The following is a 13,000-nucleotide window of genomic DNA, read 5'->3' as shown; positions in this document are numbered from 1 at the left end:
GCATCAGTACATACTGTACAACAAACAGCAATTAAGCTTGACCTCAACCATGCGCTTATGCTTTCATTACGTTGTTTGCTGGTTTCCACCGATTCTCAAAGCGTAATTATGAGAGTACATAATGTCTTCATCAAGCACGTCCTCGTTCAAGATATTCTTGTTAGATGTCATTAACTACAGCAAGAGGGTGGTGTTGGCGTTATCTGCAGGGTGCTGGGTTTTGTCGGCATTCGGGGATACGAACGTCCTGACACAGCTACCAGGCACATCACCATGGTCGGAGTTGCATTGCTTCATAGTCGTCCTCGTTCTGATCTCTATAGCTATTTCCATATAAGCTCTCATTGGCAAGCAGATTTGGAGCAGGCAAATGAAAATAAATTTAACGTAGTTAAGCCACGCCTTGAAGAATAGCATAAATCCGTTCGCTCTCATCGTCGACATGGAGTGCTTCTAACGCGTTTACATATCGGACACTCTCATCTGACGCATAGTTATTAATTGTGTAGTTTGAATCGTCCGTGTTGTGAGGAATGTATTGTCCCCCTGCGTATTCGGCACATTATTGTCGAATTAATGAATACTCCGAAGCCAAAGAGCGTCAGGTCTGTCACACATGATCGGGCATTGGCAATGATATTGCTATTGTTGAGCGTTCCTCCTTTTTGTGCATGCTTGTAACACTGCTCTCGTTCTTTTGAGATTTTTTGTAGTATTTTGTTCGTGTGCTAATTGTTCCTGCACTTTTAACTTTTATTCTGTCTTTATAATGTTTTTTTTACTATTTATTGTTATTTTATGTATTTGTTATTCTCATATATTTATTATTTATTTCTTCTTTTATATTTTACTTCCTTTTATAGCATTTTTTGGTTATATTTCAATATGTTTCTCTTATGAATTTTATTTACGGGAGTTTGCTTGACGGTGACGGGGACAAATAGTCTCGACACTGACGTCCCCATTAAAACTCAACCAATCACTAATTACTTACTCAATCAATAGAATTTGATTACTGTTACTTTTGCAAGAATTCCAAGCAAACTGTCGGGACGCTTCATGCAGCTATTCGGGAAGTGTCAGGAAGAAGGGACCAGGGTTCCTTTCTCCGCAATCATTTAATATTAGTGCTTTTATAGTGAAGACTCTTTTTTATAAGTGTCCTTCTCCCGCTGTTGCCACTTATTGTGGTTTTACTAAAGAGTAAACTTTACATGCCTATTTCGTCTTCTAAGTCTTTCTATATTTCAGTTGAAATTTTTAGAGCATTTCTCTCTCTCTGAATCATAGTGAAGAGTGAATCATATTTATCTAATTGATAAAAGAAAACTAAGACAATTTAAGTTTTATCATCTCTATAAAATTCAAAATTATGGCAACTTTCATACTGTGGGGCTTATGTATTGGCTTATATCTTGCGTATCTAAATACAAGCTAAGTAAAATTAATTTAATACTTTAATGTAATTTTTGTTTTAGGAATAATCGCACTAGTTACCAAAGTATTGCGAGCGGTGACGATATTTAATGAGAAAAGCAAAAAGTTAATACTCACCGCAAAATATATATAGTTGAGTTTACATGTAACAAGTACATGTAACAAGTAGCGCTTTCGGAAGTAACCTCTTCCTTCTTCGGCTTGTATAAAATTCAAAAAGAATTTAAAACATAAAGGAAAATTTAGAAGGGTAAAAAAAAAGTTAAGAAATGTAAAAACAAATATTCCGTCAAAAAATGAAACAAATGGGAATGGCACTCACTGTCAATGCATACTGCTCTTCACTGTTTTCTTTTCTTATTTTTCAGATGGCGAAAGTATGCAGTGAAAAGATTACTCCAAATGATATTTATTTCTCGTCTATCTAAATTAAGTATTGGTCTCTCTATATGGATGTAATATTATTCTTTGATGTTTCGTTCCGTTGCTGCTTTTGTATTTTCAATTAAACATGACTCTGCGATGTAATGGTTATAATCTCTAACGATAAGATACGTTATTAGACCAGACAACTGTTGCGGGTTCCGAAACTTCGAAGTATGAACATGTTCAGTTATTCTAGTGCCAATGTTTCTTTTTGTTTGACCTATATACACTTTATCACATTGACATTTCATCCGATAGACGCCACTGCAAGGCATTTTTTACTGACCCTCTACAAAGCAGTCTCAGAACCCGCAATAGTTGTCTGATCTAGCAACGGATCTTAGATATTATAACCATCACATCGCGGAGTCATGTTTAATTAAAAAAGCAAAAATAGCAACGCTACGAAACATCAAAGAATAATATTACACCCATAAAGTGAGATCTACTGTATATGTAATTTAGATAGATGAGAAATAACTATTATTTGGAGTAATCTTTTCACTGCATACTTTCGCCATCATGAATACAAGAAAAGAAAACAGTGAAGAGAAGTATGCAATGACAGTGAGTGTCATTCCCGTTTGTTTCATTTTTTGACGGAAGATTTGTTTTTACATTTCTTAAACTTTTTTACCCATCCAAATTTTCATTTATGTTTTAAATCCCTTTTGAATTTTATACAAGCCGAAGAAGGAAGAGTTTACTTCCAAAAGCGCTGCTTGTTACATGTAGAAGAAAACTCAACTAAATATTTTTTACGGGGAGTATTAGCCTTTTTGCTTTTCTGATGAAATCCCATTTTTTGTTATTATTGCGTCAGTTGCTTCCCAAATCTATAGCTTATCCAGACTTAAGAGTGGACTGTTGGTCTTATGGGAACAGCGATGCCAAGTTGAGCATTAAAAACAAATGCACAGCAGATCGCGCTTCTATTATACTGCCGACTGATGTTGCCAACTCACGTAGTAAAAAAAGAAATCCACACCACAACGATTAATAAATAATAATAATAATAATAATAATAATAATAATAATAATAATAATAATAATAATAATAATAATAATCAACTTACCATATTGAATCAATCGCACTCCAAAGAATCAATTCCTTCCATATCATCATCATCATCCCAACCCATCCCAACTTATACTTTTACCTGGGTTTTTCTGCTTTAAATAATTAAACGTGTACGTTCATAGTAATAGACCTTTCTTTGCTCTTCAACACTTGACCACTCTTACGCTTAAAAGAGGTTCTGGCTGTAATTTCTTCCATTTTGATATATTAACACACACTCACGCACCTATGCACACAGAGACCCCCAGAACAGCACAGTAAGTAAATGAACACAATCAAGAAAATGCCGAATGTTCAGACACCACTCTCCGCCACACACTGCACAATAGCAAAGGCACAACACAGAAGAATTTCGTGTGGAATCTGACATGAGTTATCTAGCGCGACAATAGCCGATACAGTAGGTAAGATATTGGCCCCACCCACCGCTCCAAACTGTCTCTCTTTTTCCTGGTGTAGTTTCTGAAACCAATGCTATTATGAAACCCAACAGAAATCAGTCAGTTATGAACTCCCAAAGAAATCAATGCACAAAAGATAAAAGAAATATGAAATGCGTCCTGCAGCAATTCTCGCTGAAATTTTCTTCCCGACGAGGAATACATAGGCCTATATATAATTCATAATCGAACTCAGATGTTCCGAGAAACACTTCATGAATCAGTGTTTGGCCTGAGAAGTTTTACACTTAGCGTTTATATTTAATACAAATAAGTTAATAGTTTTGGAAAGATATGGATTATGGCTGTAGCTTGGTTAAATAATAATAATAATAATAATAATAATAATAATAATAATAATAATAATAATAATAATAATAATAATAATAATAATAATAATAATAGACCTAATGAAACTGAAGTTCCTGAAAAAACATCCCGCACACCATCCCTGAAATTATTACTGGCCTTTTATTCAGAGTGCCCCCGTGGATGATTGGTTACGCTCGCCACCTTCTAATCAAAGGATCCTGGGTTCGATTCCCGGTGGGGATACAAGTTGTTCGTATCTCGCGTTAAGCTGCACCAACATTTCCGCTCTCTTTTCATTTTTGATTAAAATATTTTTCTTTGATTAAGATAGAAAAAAAGAGAAAGAAAAGGAGATGGGAGTAAAATTTTACTTTTTCTTAAAATCAGAAAGATTTCATTCAATTCTCTCTGGCCGTACTTTTATTCCTTTTTAGCTGCCATTTCTCGTACCTGAAATCAGTGGAAATGACATTACTAATGAGCGCACGAATGTAGGTTGACACTACGGTGAAATTTCTCGTCAGTTGGCAACGGTATCTTTGAGCAGACAGTTTTAGATACGTAAAAATGCACCGGCAACGTTTTAGCAGCCGTTACGCTTATCGTGTCTTCCCCCTTCGAGTTTAAAAAACAAAAACTAGCTATTAAAAGCTAATTAAATACTTAATAAGGAAAGAGAGAAGTTACGAAATTTATTTTCGTATCGTCGGTAAATATTTAACATTCTTTAAGATAAACTACAGTAGTGAAATCTGTTTAAGGGGGTAAGTACTCAGAAGTAAAAGCCCATAAGCAACCACAGTACAGACTAAACTCTGGACGAGCTATACTTTTGCTGTTGCTCCTATTTAAATATATGTTTCTGGTTACTTGTTCGTGCCTTGAGAAGTCGATCTTCACCAATTACAAATTTAGCTTAGATTTTCTGTTTCCAGGACGAGGGATATTGCTACCTGCCTACTATTGTTGTGAAGTTTTCTGTTGTTTTGAAAACTGTATAATAAAGTAGAAATTAAGTTTCAATAATAACTACCAACGACATCAATAAATATGAAAGTCGGGACATTTTAAATTCCGACGATTTGATTCGATTTTGAGTTTCGCATCGTGTTCAGCAGCGAGGCTATATGAAACATAGACGTACAGTTTAACGCAGGATTCGAACCTCAGGAGTTCCCGGCGGATCTCCTATGCCAAAGGCTTGTATTCAACCGCTTAGCCAGGAGAGAGCTCTAAAATCCCGACGGAGCCACATCAGGATGCGGGACATTTTCCCCAAACTCAGGACTGTTCCGTCAAAATTTGGACGTGTAGCAGCCCTCATTACAGTAACATAACCACTTAAGTATTGCCTATCGAACTTTCCAATTTCGAAACTCACTTTTATTATGATTAATAATCTGATGTTTTTCTTTCTTTTTTTTTTTATCAGAGTAAGGGTAACATAAAAGATTTCCTAAAGCACGACGCAGAAATTAGGCCTGGGCAGCCACGTGGTTCAAGATACAAGGAACTCATTAAAGCAATTTGGATTGAAGAATCAAAACGTCCAGGAGGAAAAGTGTATGTAGACATATTTCAGTTAGTGCCAGTGCAAGATATTGACGAAGCTTTTGATTTTGATCAGACATCATACACCCGAAGATCAACAGCGTACGAGGTTGACTACCTGAGTTGATTTATGAAGCATAATTTTCGGATTGTTGTAGTGTTTATTACATAAAGAATAAAACATATATTGAACATTGAACAAAATTGTGTTTAATATTTTTGTTCGTAAAAAGATGTTCCAATTTAATATTAGTAGTATATAATAATTTGCATTGACGGACACACACTCGTTAGGATTAAGAGTAGGAAATAGATATCAGGGCGTTCGGTATCTATGGCCATGTTAATCTGTCACGTATGAGGGATGACGTCCCTCGGTGATCACACTATCAGAGGAAAGGAAAAAAATAAAGGATTGTGGAAGGAAAGAAGCGGCCTGGGACCTGCATGTTAAATACCATTGCGGCACTTCCTGGTGTGAATGAGTAAAACCAAAGAAAACCTCACTTAGAATGGCTAGCCTAAAAAGGTTTTACACTTTTTCGACCGAATGTCCCCACCGGAATACACACTCATGTTGATAAACTAACCAGCGATGAGCATATATGTAATATTAATTTGAAACTAATGTATTCTAGAGAAAAATCTAGATTTTGATATGGGGTCCCGATAGCTGAATGATACAGCACTTATCTCAGGTATCAACGGTCTCTGGTTCAATCCTATTCTAAATGGGTTTGAACTGGGCAACTCCTGTCCATGCTTTTTTGGTGTTCTTTGGTGTCCTCCCACATTCTCATTCCATCACTTCCTATTACAATTATTCACTTTCATTAATTATCCGTATCGTTTCACCTACAAGGTATACAGTGGGACATAAAATTGAAAATTTAATTTTACTACCACTTTCTTCTCATATGCATAGGAGATATATTCCAAACAAATAAATGCTTATTCTGTTAATATAATTGTCTTCCACGAACTTCATAAAGCAAAGTATGAGATTTAAGATGTAAGTTTTAACTCATTAACTTAAATGGGCAGCATAATCGAGTCGTTCGTGCTACCATCTAGTATCTGTTGCTCTCAAGTAGACACTTTAGTACCAATAGATGTCAACTGAGGTTGTTCTATTAAGTCAATTGAGTCTATCCAAGTATCTTCTATCACAATAAAAAAAAATCTCTTTTCGTGGGACATTATTTTTTGCCCCTTATCGCTGTGGAAGGCATGAGAAAATCATTTTACTGGCCTTATTAGAAATTTTAGTGGTTAAATAACAAAATATATTACATTTGAAAGTGCAAGAAAAAAAGTGAAATCTTTGAGTTTTATGTTCCACGGTTATGCCGGTTAGGCTAAAGGAGACTGTGATGAGAGTAATGAATGAAATTGTGCTATGAAGAAAGTGGGAGGAAACGGGAGAACCCCGAGGAAACCCATTCACACGGTGTTTGTCCACCACAAAGTTCACTTGACGGGAGTTGAGATCGAACCCGGGACCCCATGCACCAGAGGTGAACGCTGTTTGAAAGTGCAGTTTACGCAACACATACTACCACAAATAATGTAACAAACGGGTAAATCAGAAAAACTGTTATAATTACTCGAAGTTCCACACAATATGAGTACAAAAATCACATAAATATTTAAAGTTTATCGGAAAAGTAAGTACGTTAATATTTGGCGTAGGGGATATCGTGAAGGACATAGATTTCGGGAATCTTTTCATTGATAAAATAGCTATATAATTATATATTACAGTTTTAGATCTGATTTCATCCTGTTTGATTTTCTCCCTACTTATTTATGGTAAGATAATCTAAGAGAACAAGTATGATTCTACATCAAAGATAAAGGTGTTCTTTATTTTTCTTCCATTAAGCTCACATCCGAAACTAAATATTTACGTAATTAAAACGAACGTAGCAAGTGCCTACCATTTAACTCAACCAGCATATGTGTCTCTATTCATTTCTAACGCCGGATTTTTGGTCAAAAGATATTTTTTCCTTTACATATATTTCAGGGAGAACATGTAACGTCAACATTTCATTAGCAAATGTAGCAACTGATGAAATTGAATAATACCAAAAATAGCCTACTTTGCTTGCTAGAACCTATTTTTGGTGGAAGTTCCTACATATTTTTTAAAGTGTTTGAATACTTCGGAAGTTTTTACAGAATGCTTGTTATTATACATACTTGTTTGTTCTGTTTGGTACGGAAAAAAGTTTATTATAAAGAAAATGGTCTTCAGAGGTCTTTCTAGAATGCCTGTTATCAATTGTAGTAGTTGATTTGACTTTAGCGTCCCATGCAAGCTTTATAAGACATGGACTTACAGCCTAATGTGGAATCCGAAATACATGAGCCCCCGCCAAGACTCGAACTCCGTTTTTTCTTTAAAAAAAAAGTATCTTACCAGTCTGTTCTTACCTGATGGGGTTGGAACAGACCCTATTATTATACTAGTATTGGAAAGCAGTGATGAAACTGGTTAAGAAATTCCGTGACCTGGAAGCAGTCACACTCGTGTCCCGGTATGAGCGGAACAGACCTGGAGACGACGAAACGTCGTCATACACATGGGAAATTGATATAACAGTATCCTTGCTTTCTGCTGGTCTAGTGGTTAGCACGTGTGCTTTTGGTTCTTGTACTCTCGTGTTCGATTCCCGTTAAGGGTCAATTAAAATTTTACTTTAACTAGAACTTTCTCTCATTAATCATCCATCTCCTTTAGCCTAAAGAAATTAAACGTTGAGAAAAGTATATGGAAAAAATGTTAAAGACTACACGTGAAAAATATCTGCTGTTAAGCATTCATGCTTAATTTGCTACTAGCGTGACATACTAAATTCAATGTACTATAAATATTACACAAAATTTGCTACTTCACTGTTCATAATATGAAAAATGATAGGCATTGCTAAACATTAAACATAACACGTCATTATTATATCAATTAATAATTTAAATAAGTAAATAACAAGTCAGTAACAATACTATTAATTTATATCTACATAGTATATAAATGAAAAATACGTTGTCTATCATAACGAAAAATGGCTGAACCGTTTGAAAGGAATTTTATTAACATAGTTAACATCTACCTCGAACTGGGTTGTTGCAACACCCTCTTATAATGAAAGCCTACGAACTGATTTTGTGACGTCACTAATCGAAGTCATAATGTCTTCAATGTTAGAAAGAAGAAGGATACGAAGGAGCTCAAGGTAAGACACATTTTTATTCGTAAGATAGTTCATTTAATGTCCAGAGAGGTTAGAGTAATGTATAAATGTACTTCATACGTTATTTAAGAGTTTGCAGTTGAAAACAATCGAAACAATACATTCACTATACATTTTACCTCAAAATGAGACTTATCAATGCTACTTAAGTGTGGATTAAGAAGTGCAGCGTAAACTATTAAAATTCACGGTTTTCGTACCGTGCTTGCTTAAAATGATCAGAATAAATGTGTAGCTTCTTGTTGATTATAAGACTATTTCGTAGTAAACCCCTATGTGTATTAAAAGATTGGAGGGAAATAGGAACTTATCTTCCTCTCCATAACACCGAGGGGAAGTTCATTGAGTGAAAATGTTTGAAATAATTAGTCCTACACATATTCATTTATGTTTAAGAGTACAGAAAACCACAAAGAAAGTTCTTAGTAGGCCTATAACCTAATTTAATGTAAGAAAACTGTGAGTCGCGGTACTTGTAGCGCTAGACACTCCAGCGAGCACATGTCCAGCCTTGCACTATTTTTTTTTTTCATAATAGTACACATTAATTTGTGTGGAATTTTGCACATTTCATTTAAACAGACGGATATAGTATACGTAAAGCCGCGTCAGTTCCCGAAGGAGCTGGACGCTCATACTTTTAGGGATTATTCATTGAGTATCTACGAATTTACAAAGGGGGTAACAAAGCGACTTTGATTTATAAGAGGGTGTTAGTTGTAGTCACGCTATTGTTATTAAATTGCTTATCGTAACAGAGGAGAGGGGGTTAAAAGTTTATGCCAAAAATAGAATATCTAACGTTTGTGAGATGAAACTTGATATATAAAAACCTTATTTAAAACGAGTGTGCACGTGTCCGACAGTGTTTAAAACTTTCGGTATTAAGTGAAGAATAGGGGTAATTTGTATCATTTTTGCTCAATATTTAAGAATGATAACATCGAGGTTGTACCTTGTCATCATAGCAAAAGCACTTGAAATTATCTTTTTAATATAGTGTATTTAGCATTTCGTCCAGTGGGGTTTCTATAATTCATTAACGCATATATCATAAGAAGAAGAGATGAACATAAACATCTTATTTTCAAATATGTGAGCCCATCTCCGTTGTCCTTAAAAATCCGCTTTTGAGGGGAAAAGGGAACAAGCTCTAAATACGCGGTCAATATGTAAAAGTGACATCGTGATTGTTCGATCATCACGGGAAATCGAATGAACCGTTTGAAATGAATATTCGAATACATTTAGTACTTGGAAGAAAATGGTTAGCTATGGTCTACTGGAAACTTCACAAACATACGATGAATTAATATTTTACTCGTTAAAAATGGTCACTTTATTGGTTAAAGGAAAAAATAAAAGAATCAAGCAGGAGTCGAACCCAGGACCGTTTGCACGTGAGTCGTATATCTTTCTAACTCTACCACGCCGTCACTTGATACCTACTTCCCGAAGGATGACCTCAAAGCTTATTGCTGCTTGCCCCTTGCTAGTTAACTCTCGCCGGGCTTTTCTTACAATACATTTACATTCATACAATACATGTTCTAAGCGAGAAAAGAAGTATTAAAAATATAAAGAGCGTTTCTGACGAATCTCTTATCATTGGAAGATGAAATTCGGTATTTAAACTCCTCCTTACAAATTTGTGACCACGTGGTGCATCGTTTTCGGAAATTCCAACTCTAGCAAAGAAAGCAAGGCAACTGCCACAATATCTTGATTTCCCGTTTTGTGTTCATAAACCAAAGTGAGTAAGCATTTTAGCTGATTAAAATAAATCTAGAAGATATTTAGCAGTTGGATTCACTTGGATCTTTTTCATTTCACTTCGATTGTTATGCTATTCTATCGGGAAAGAGGTTTGAATATTTCGCAAATAACATTTCTATAAACTTATTCTTCTCGTTCGACCTTTGGCGTGGGAGACCCGGGTTCGATTCCCGGCGGGAGCTCATGTGGTTCGGATTCCACGTTAATCAGTCGGTCCACGTCTCATATAGCCTCGCTGCTGAACGGGACGCTAAAAAACAAATCAAAATCAAATCAATCTTCTCGTTCGAAGAATGAGCATTTCAACTAGTTCGTTTCTGACCTTTAAAGATTGCTTCAGCCTATATTTTTAAACGAACTGTGTACTCTATTTTTTGATTTTTAAAAATATATTTAGAGGTCTTTTGAGCCCGTACTTGGAACCTAGACTACGGCACAAATCTGTCTTCAACATTGGGGGGAACGGGTAAGACCGTTCACATATTTTTTTAAAGCGATGTTCAAAATATTTATGAAGTTGAAAAACAATGGTGTGGAGGATAAAGGGAGCAGAATTGTCTTCAACATTGGGAGGCAGGCAGATTTCAGGCTTATTCTGGGGGACATCAATTTCATCTCACTTTCCTTTGTGGCAATCGGACTCAAATCATCACTTTTCTGCCAAAAAAAAAAATTCAAATCGGATTATTGAGAGGACAGTCCCCCTCAGTTCCAAGATTGGAGGGGACATGTCCCTCTCATTCCCTCAGGATTTGCTCCAGTGAACCTAGAAGCACAATTTTAGGAAGCTAAAAATCAAATTTAATTATGGACCATAATAGTTCAGCGAGCGATCAATTTTTATACGCAGATTTGTGACTTTAATCTCCTTTGGGCTATGTGGAAATTGCTCCCAGCTTGGCTTGTAGATAAGAGAAACCTTTCACAGTTCACAAACCAATCATCTTTCCTGAAACTAATAGTTCTAAGACTGGTCAGTTGGTTCATTGGGAGTGTAACATCCTTTTCAGCACCGAGACTATATGAGACATGGTTCTACAACTTAACTTGGGATCCCTCACTAAATGAATTCCCATCAGAAATCAATTTCTTGATAGAGTTCATTCCAAAAATGTTACATTCTTTTCATTCTCACGTGAGTATTTCCAAATAGAATATGACCTTCCAGATGCATACTGTCATTCCACTCGGTATGAACACTAGTTTATTAATCATATTCTTATTTAATAGTGGACATTTCTTTTTTTCAACATACTGAAACATCTAATTATAAAAACAAAATATACTAATATTGTTTCTTTTCTCTTCTCTATGTTTTCACACAGACCAGTATTTCATTGGTAACATTGTGTTTTAAAAGAAGGTGTGTTCAGTTCATAGTTAAAGACAGAGATAAGACAGCCACTTGAAAGCGCCTCAGGTTATATTGCTTTGCTTTTCTGCCCTCAGGTTATATTTGCACCAACCTGCTACTTTCATTTCAATTACTTGTATATTTAGTTTCGGATGTAAGCTTATTTTTTAAATTTTATTAATGGAAAGAAATCTAGAACATCGTTACTTTTGATCTACTTAGGTAAAATCATACTTGTAGCCTTATATTATTCCCTTAGACAAGAACAAGAAAAAATCTAACAGAATGACACCATGTATAAAACTCTAATACTACAAGTAATGGCTGTTCCTTTGAGGAAAAGTAAAAAAGTAAATATTAAAAACAATGGCTGTTCCTTCGACGAAAAGAGAAAAAGGCACTTGAAGATTCGAACATGGATCAGCTGATTGGTAGAACGTTACCCACAACACCACACACTCAGGTGCTTTTTTTTTTTTTTCTATATACTTTAAACATTCACTTTATGATTTTTGTTTCTGTCGTCTTACCGTATAACAGTATAGCAGTTTCTCAGCTTTCCCAGCTTGTCACACTATTCGGGTTATTTGTTGTGTAAATTGCATTTGCAAACGTAATTGCATTTGCATGTGCTTTTACCAGGATCCACAGCTTTAAAAGTTTTAAAGTTCAATTACATTAAGCGAACTGATTTTCTCATATCTTCCATCGCTTCAAGGGGCAAAAGATACTATCACGCGGAAAACGTGCATTTACTTATGAGACAGACAATACATGTACACCACTTACGTACTCGAAGACAAAAACCAGAGAACATGAAAGGGTCTCGTAACAACTTACCAGTGAATAACCAGGCAAGTGAAAACGTAAAGACACCAACAACAGTAAATAAGTCTCCTGATAACTTTTGGTGGTATATGGAAACTGAAACCTTGCCCAATAATCTTGGCCCACCAATATTATCAGAAAAAAAAGGTGGATGAAACAACATTACGTCGCTCCGAGTGGCAGCGCAGATGTCCAGATAGATATGCGCCTTAAGAAAAAGAAGGGGACTAGAATGTTGTAGTGGATGGAAAGTGTTTACATATTTTGTTAGTACCCGTTTTAACAATTTAAAAGAAAAGTATGTAAATTAGTTGGTCTGTGAGCTTGTCGTTTATTATTCGGTGAATAAATAAGGAATCATTAGAGTACAATGATGATTATTATTTTTTCAGTTCTTTTCAACTAACCATATTAAGGGGTTATGTCCAATGTATTTTCGGTATATTCCTGGTTCCATGGCTTTGTACACGAAGACACAACTCCGTACCGTACATCACAGGAACTTGACTTGACATCTTCATGCCAAAGAAAATTTAAT

At 35.5% G+C, this 13,000-nt stretch overlaps 2 long non-coding RNA genes across 2 annotated transcripts in view; both read left to right on the top strand.

Annotated features, from left to right (window-relative positions):
* The window catches only part of LOC145667650 (uncharacterized), a 40,443-nt gene extending 35,027 nt beyond the window's left edge, over positions 1–5,416 (top strand). Inside the window, exon 2 of the long non-coding RNA XR_014127905.1 lies at positions 5,129–5,416. This is a non-coding gene — a long non-coding RNA (uncharacterized LOC145667650). The remainder of the gene's footprint in view (positions 1–5,128) is intronic.
* A 2,996-nt stretch (positions 5,417–8,412) lies between these two features.
* LOC145667644 (uncharacterized) overlaps positions 8,413–13,000 on the top strand; it is a 73,480-nt gene continuing 68,892 nt past the window's right edge. Inside the window, exon 1 of the long non-coding RNA XR_014127904.1 lies at positions 8,413–8,486. This is a non-coding gene — a long non-coding RNA (uncharacterized LOC145667644). The remainder of the gene's footprint in view (positions 8,487–13,000) is intronic.

Source organism: Thermobia domestica, chromosome 1, assembly GCF_964235325.1.
Source record: "Thermobia domestica chromosome 1, izTheDome1.hap1.1, whole genome shotgun sequence".
Lineage (NCBI taxonomy): Eukaryota > Metazoa > Arthropoda > Insecta > Zygentoma > Lepismatidae > Thermobia > Thermobia domestica.
The sequence above is the reverse complement of the archived record's forward strand: the minus strand, read 5'-3'. Positions and strand labels throughout refer to the sequence as shown.